At 47.5% G+C, this 6,000-nt stretch overlaps 1 protein-coding gene across 4 annotated transcripts in view; it reads right to left on the bottom strand.

The window, feature by feature from the left end:
* Positions 1–4,299, bottom strand: part of LOC131415222 (ral guanine nucleotide dissociation stimulator-like 3) — a 29,040-nt gene extending 24,741 nt beyond the window's left edge. For 3 of the 4 annotated variants that reach the window (XR_009222351.1, XM_058556642.1, XM_058556639.1), the window contains exon 1: positions 4,133–4,149. The gene's annotated coding sequence lies outside the window, so the exon portion shown is untranslated. Of the gene's footprint in view, positions 1–4,132; positions 4,150–4,210 lie in introns of those variants that run through there. The other variant, XM_058556641.1, reaches the window with a different exon arrangement.
* Between the last annotated feature and the right edge of the window lie 1,701 nt (positions 4,300–6,000).

Here is a 6,000-nt window from a genome sequence, read left to right on the forward strand (position 1 = left end):
CATCGCCCCTCCACTCCCAACCACTGCCCACCTCACGCTCCAGGAATACAGGAGCAGAGGCACAGGGCGCCCTTTCCACGACCACATCTGTCCTCTTGCTCTCTGCCCGTCACCAGGCAGCGGAGCTCTCTTGACATTAGTACAGCCATGTTTGGCCGCTCCATTGACCTACAGCCACCAGCACAAAAAGAAATAAAAAAGCTGCTTTCTGCATGGTGGGAACTGGCCCTTCTCCCATGGAGATGGTTGCAATGTGTAAAAAATTCAAGGCCCCTCAAGCGCCGCAGCCTGGGGCAGACTGGCCATCTGAGCTGGGCTGGGAGGATAAGCAGGGTAAACAATGCACGTACACAACTACTGGGCTGGGACAATAGCCAGAGGGTGGGGCTCAGTGCTAGTACGCCACTGATAACCATTTGTGCATGGGAACATTGAATGCTCTCTCTGTAAACTCTGTAACTGCTTATATAAACTGCTGGAGACTGAGACACGGTGAGCGTTCCACCTGTGGAAGAGACGCCTTGCCCAGGACTGTGATTCCCGCCCAGCAGTGTCAATTGACAGGACTCTCCCAGCAGTGGGGCATGGATGTTGTGAGTAATTGATTTATTGTGAAGTAATTGATCTGATGTGTTCTCTTTTCAGTCAACCTGGTGTTTCTCTTTCTGGTTGATTTGTGTCATTTCACTTCAGTCGATCTGGTGTTTCCTTATCCGATAGATCTGATGTTTTTCCCTCTTATTATATGACCTATTCAAATGTGCTGCTATCTCAGCCGATGGGGATGTTTTCCCTTTCCAGTCGAGCTGGTGTTTTTTCCCTCTTATTATTTGACCTATTCAGATCTGTTTGCGGACTATCACCTTTACCATCCTCTCTATAATAAAATATACCTTCAGTCCATTTGTTTGGAGTGGAAAGTTTCTTTTACCTCTCCAATCGAATCCCCAAACCTCTCATAACAGGAGCCCAGCCCGGCACCTCTTCAGGGCCCAGCAGACTCCTCCTCCCTATCTGGTCCTACCTGCAGCACAGACACCTTGTAGCTAATCTCCGCCTTACAAACAAAACTCTCCCTTGGACCCATGCTCCCTTTTGGTTATTGTCCACTTTCCCAACTCCCCTTCATGGCTAAACCTCTTAAATAAAGTGCCTCATACCTACTGCCCTCCCATGGCTTCCCTTCCCCCACTCTAGACCCAGCTTTATTCTCACCCTCTCAAGGAGACTGAGGTCACCAGTGATCCCATGTGGCCGAGTCCAGCCATCTTTTCTCCATTCTGATCAGAGCTGTATCCCATCCAGCTGAGCACCCTTCCTTTCTGCAATACCCTTTCCCCTCATGGTTCCTGCAACTTCATGCTCCACCATTTCAGGCCCCTTTCCTGGACCCTCTTCAGCTACACCTCTGCAAACACTGCCTGCTCCTAGGCTGGGCCCAGGGCCCTTCCACAGCTACAGTGTCTCCAGGAAACCTCATTCAATTCCACGTTTTTAAATATCTCTGACCTCATCCCGACTCTGCTGACACACCAATGCAACTTTAAGAGGTTAGGTGCTAGCTCCCCAGCATCAGTACCTAAGGACTATCTCAGACTCGATTCGTCTCAAAATTTCACTGTCATATGAGTTCCAAAATAGCATCAAATCTTTCCAAAAGGAGGAAAAATTTGGATACAATAAACAGTTGTGAACAAAGTAACCAATAAAACGTATACTTACATCCAATCCTGGTTGCTTGATGGGGAAAATAAGAACACAGAACTAAGATCAGATATTCTCAAGCCGGGGACCGGAAGGTGATGAGTTGGGAGTGTAAAACACAGGAACTGATCAACTCTAAGCATTTACAGAAAGAGAGGCAGAAATGGTTGTTCCTAAAAGCTGAAAGACACCCACTAAAGGAATAGAAAAATCATGAGAAAACCTAACAAATTAAAAATTAAATTAAATGGTAGACTCACATTCCAATTTATCAATAATCACAATTGTAAATAGATCAAATTGCTCTATAAAAACATGAAGGTTCTCAAGTTGAGTTAAAATATTGTTATAAAATAAAGGGATATAATATGGTTGAAAATAAGGAGATAAAGAAATAAGACTTTAAATGGGACAAAAAGGGGTTCTCTGTGTTGATAACTGTCAGGGACACTTATGCACCTAACAATATGGTCTTGAAACATAAAGCAAAACTGGACAAACAAGAAGACACAGGCACCCCAAGGGAGGTGCCTTCCCTTTCCACAGGGAAACCTACCTTACCTCTCTTAAAAAGCCACAGGTCAAGTGATACAGTAAGTTAGGAAACAGATCTGCTGACAAACACAAAAAAGCTAGATCTAGCCTCAGCCCCAGGGACAACGTAAGCATCTAGTGGAGAGCGAACATTCTCCTCAAACCACGATGAAACAGTCACCACAATGGACTGTGTGCTAAGCCACAATGAAATCTCTAAAGAGTCCAAAAAGCAGAAATCTATAAGTGACTATATTACTGGAACTTAAAGCAATAAAAGTAAAAAATAATCACAAAATATTGGCTCCCCTCCCCCAACATAGCCACTTGAAAATCTGTCCACACCCTTCTAAATCTCTCAGGTTAAAGAGGGAATCCAGACAGACAGGAGAAACTCTTTAGAAATGAACAGCAATGAGAGCAGCATGAGGCAAATCCATGACGTGGGGACAAGGGGACAGAAGAAGGGACACAGCCTCCACTGCAGGTATCAGGGAATATCACCTGTACAGCAAGCTGAGCACTTCCCTCCAAGAGCCAGAACAACACCACAATAAAACCAATGACAGCAGAATGAAGGGAGAATTCACCAGACAGGAACAACAACATAGACCTGAGCAATGGAGTCAAGGGCTGGCTGTCTGGAAAGACCTGTAACAGTGAGAAACCTTGGTCAGTCTGACCAAGAAGAACAGACAAAGGCACCAAGAGGAACAGACAAAGGCACCAAATTGTACCATCAGGTACGAGAAACTACAGAAACAGCTTTAACGTGATAGGAGAACATAGTGGATAACTCTGACCAGGACATCAGTGGTCCTCAACTGGAGCTGTCCTTCCCATAGGATGCATCTGGAAACATGCGGGATGGGTTTTGTTTCTTGTTTTGGGTTGTCCTACTGGTTGTTGCCCTGGGGGTCCCGGAGATCCTGAATAACCTGTCACATAGACCCGTTTCCCTCTTGAAGTGTTACTGACATCTGGGAAGACAAGCACTGATCCAGATTAAATGAGCAATGTGGTAGGAAAATGTTTTCCATGGATGTATAACAGGGAAAAGATGGTACCCTCAATATGTAAGGAATATCGAGAAACCAATGTTTACAACTACTAAACTGTAAGAGAGCAGGAAAATCAGAAACATAGCAAAGAAACACACCAAAAATATATCCAACCTATTTGTACAGGTGGAGAAATATGTAGGTAAAGCACAGGAAACAGTGGAGGAGATTACACACCAAATTTTACTACCGACAAGGAATAAAAGTTGGGAGGTAGGTGAGAAATAGGAGTTTTTACCACTTCTTAGCTTATGTATTTCTCTAGTGTTTTAATTTTTACAAAAGAGAATGTATTCTACTCAAAAAGATGTTTCAAATTTTAAAGAAATTATTAAAATGTTCAAAATGACTTCAGTTCAAGGATATTCATTAAAACATGTATGGAAAGCACCTCCCCATAATGTTAAGAGTCTCCTATAACTTTTCCAATAGTTTACTATGTCGATTTTATTTCACATTTAGATCCTAACTCATTGGAATTTACATTTGTGTGAGGGATGCAACAGAAGCTGATTTTCTCCTGTTCAAGTGGAAAACCAACTATCCAGGCACCATTCATTGAGTAGGTCTGGCTTTCCCAGCTGACCTGCAATGCCTCCTTCCCCACCTGCTAAACCCTGACAACTACCGGTGCCTCTTGAGCACCCTAGAGCGAGCGGGGTGAGCTCTGCAGCCTGGGCTCCCTGTGTGCAAGGGGCGGCTACCAGCAGAGCCTTCTCCCAAGACAGCAGCAGGCATGCTGCACACAGAGGTGCTCAGGGGCCGTCTGCTGTGGAGCAGGAAACTCCTCATGAGGAGCAGGCAGTGGGGGAGCCCTGAGCCCCAGGACTGACCTCGGCTGGGGGCAGCAGGCTGCTCAGTTAGGGAGCCCCTCCCTTCAGCTCGTCCAGCTCCTCCTGCAGCGTGTGCACCTGGCTGTCGGCAGCTGCCCCTCTTCAGCTCGCTGTCCTTCTCCACCTGCTCCTGCAGGCGGCACCCGTGCTCCTGTTCCCCCGGGACCAGAAGCAGTAGGAGTGCAGCGAGTCCAGGAGTTCTTAGGCCCCAGCGCTGACAGGATGACCCCGCTCAGGGACCTGGGGCCGGTGTTGCTGTGTTCATCCTGCACATCTTCCACGGCTGGCTCCGAGGTGACATCTGTTGGAGGGTGAAGGGGCTCTGGGAGAGTTTCTGAGGCATCATTGTGAATGATGAACGTGGGGGCTCTGGGCCAAGCTCTCATCAGGCCCAAGGCTGGCCCCACTGTAGGTGGGCTCCACATCTCTCTTCAGCCTCTTTCGGTCAACAGCCTCTCGAGGGACAGATGGCCTCTCTTGAGTGTGTGCTGAGGAGAAACTGTAAGAAGGATGCCAGCCAATAAATCTGCATGCCTCAGATCCTGAGGGATAAAGTCACCCACGGAAATGCCACTCTTATCCAGCAGGCCCTGGCTGGGAAGAGGCGGTCTCATCGCCAGCATCTACAGCAGACCTGTTTGCATCTCCCTGGCTGCCTCACGCTGTGGAGACCACACTGTCTCCTGGAGTTCCTTCCAGAGACTCTTTGCCCGCTCCTGACTGGTGGCTTCCTGGGTGGCATTGGGTTCGGGTTTGCCCTGCAGAAGGGCTCGCTTCAATTTGCGGGACCCTTCCTGGGCCCTCAGGTTTTCCCTCGAGGATGAGGATGAACCTGAAGCTCCTTTCCCATCTGCTTCACTGGCATGTTCCTCTTGTCCCTGGCGGCTATCTTGGTCTCATTTCTTCTGGGGCGGCAGTGGCCTTCAGCTCCTCCTTCTCAGTCAGGTGGAAGATGGAGGGCAAGGCCGTGGGCTTTAACATGTAGTACTGACCCTCCAGCCTGTTCAAGAGTTTTTTTTGGTGAAATGTTCACTACAGATGAAAGAATACTTAATAGGGTCCAGTCATCCCTGTGAACAACTTTTAGCAACTGGACAAGACGTTTTGAGTCCTTTATGTGGAGCCTGCAAGGATACATGAAAAAGTAATTAAAAAGAAAGAATTAAATGTCTCCCCCTAAAATAATCAATTATAAAAGCAAAACAAGTGTTTTTGGGAACACCCACACTTAGGAATTTTGCCCATTTAAAACTTTAGTAAAGTTTTAAGGAACACCTCTGCTTGCAAGTTATTACTGGAATAGAAAGATGAAAGACCCACTGTCTACCTTAAGGAGCTGACCATCTGTAGGGCAGAGAAGGAAGGAAGGTGAAGACCTTCTCCCAGGTTGTGGTAAGTGCCCTGTAGGAACAAAGATGCTCGGGCAGAGAGCACAGGATGGCACCAAGACAACACGAAAGGCTTCAGGAAGCCTCAGAAATAGTTCCTAGAAGCTCATGGCTGTCCAACCCTCCTGCTGTCCCTGGGATGCAGGACTTTGGGTGCTAAAATGGGGAGGATTGGTCCCCCTATTTCAAAGCCAGGCCAGGTGTCGGCCAGCAGAGCCTCCCAGGCACTCAGCAGGGCGCCTGGCCCCAGCTCTACTCAAGCAGCCGAGGATGCAGGACTGCCGCCAAGAGGAGGTCAGCCCCAAGAGCTGTGGTTCTGTGTTCCTCCTGTCCTTCCACTACCAGGAGGAAAACTGCTTCCTGTACCAAGCAACCAGCCCCTGAAATGTACTGACCAAGACACTTCATAATCTTTTCTCCTCATTAAGGTAAAATCTCTATTTAGAGAAAACTATGCACATGGGGAGGAAGGGGGTCTCT

The sequence above is a fragment of the Diceros bicornis genome, chromosome 16 (genome assembly GCF_020826845.1).
Source record: "Diceros bicornis minor isolate mBicDic1 chromosome 16, mDicBic1.mat.cur, whole genome shotgun sequence".
NCBI classification, from domain to species: Eukaryota; Metazoa; Chordata; class Mammalia; order Perissodactyla; family Rhinocerotidae; genus Diceros; species Diceros bicornis.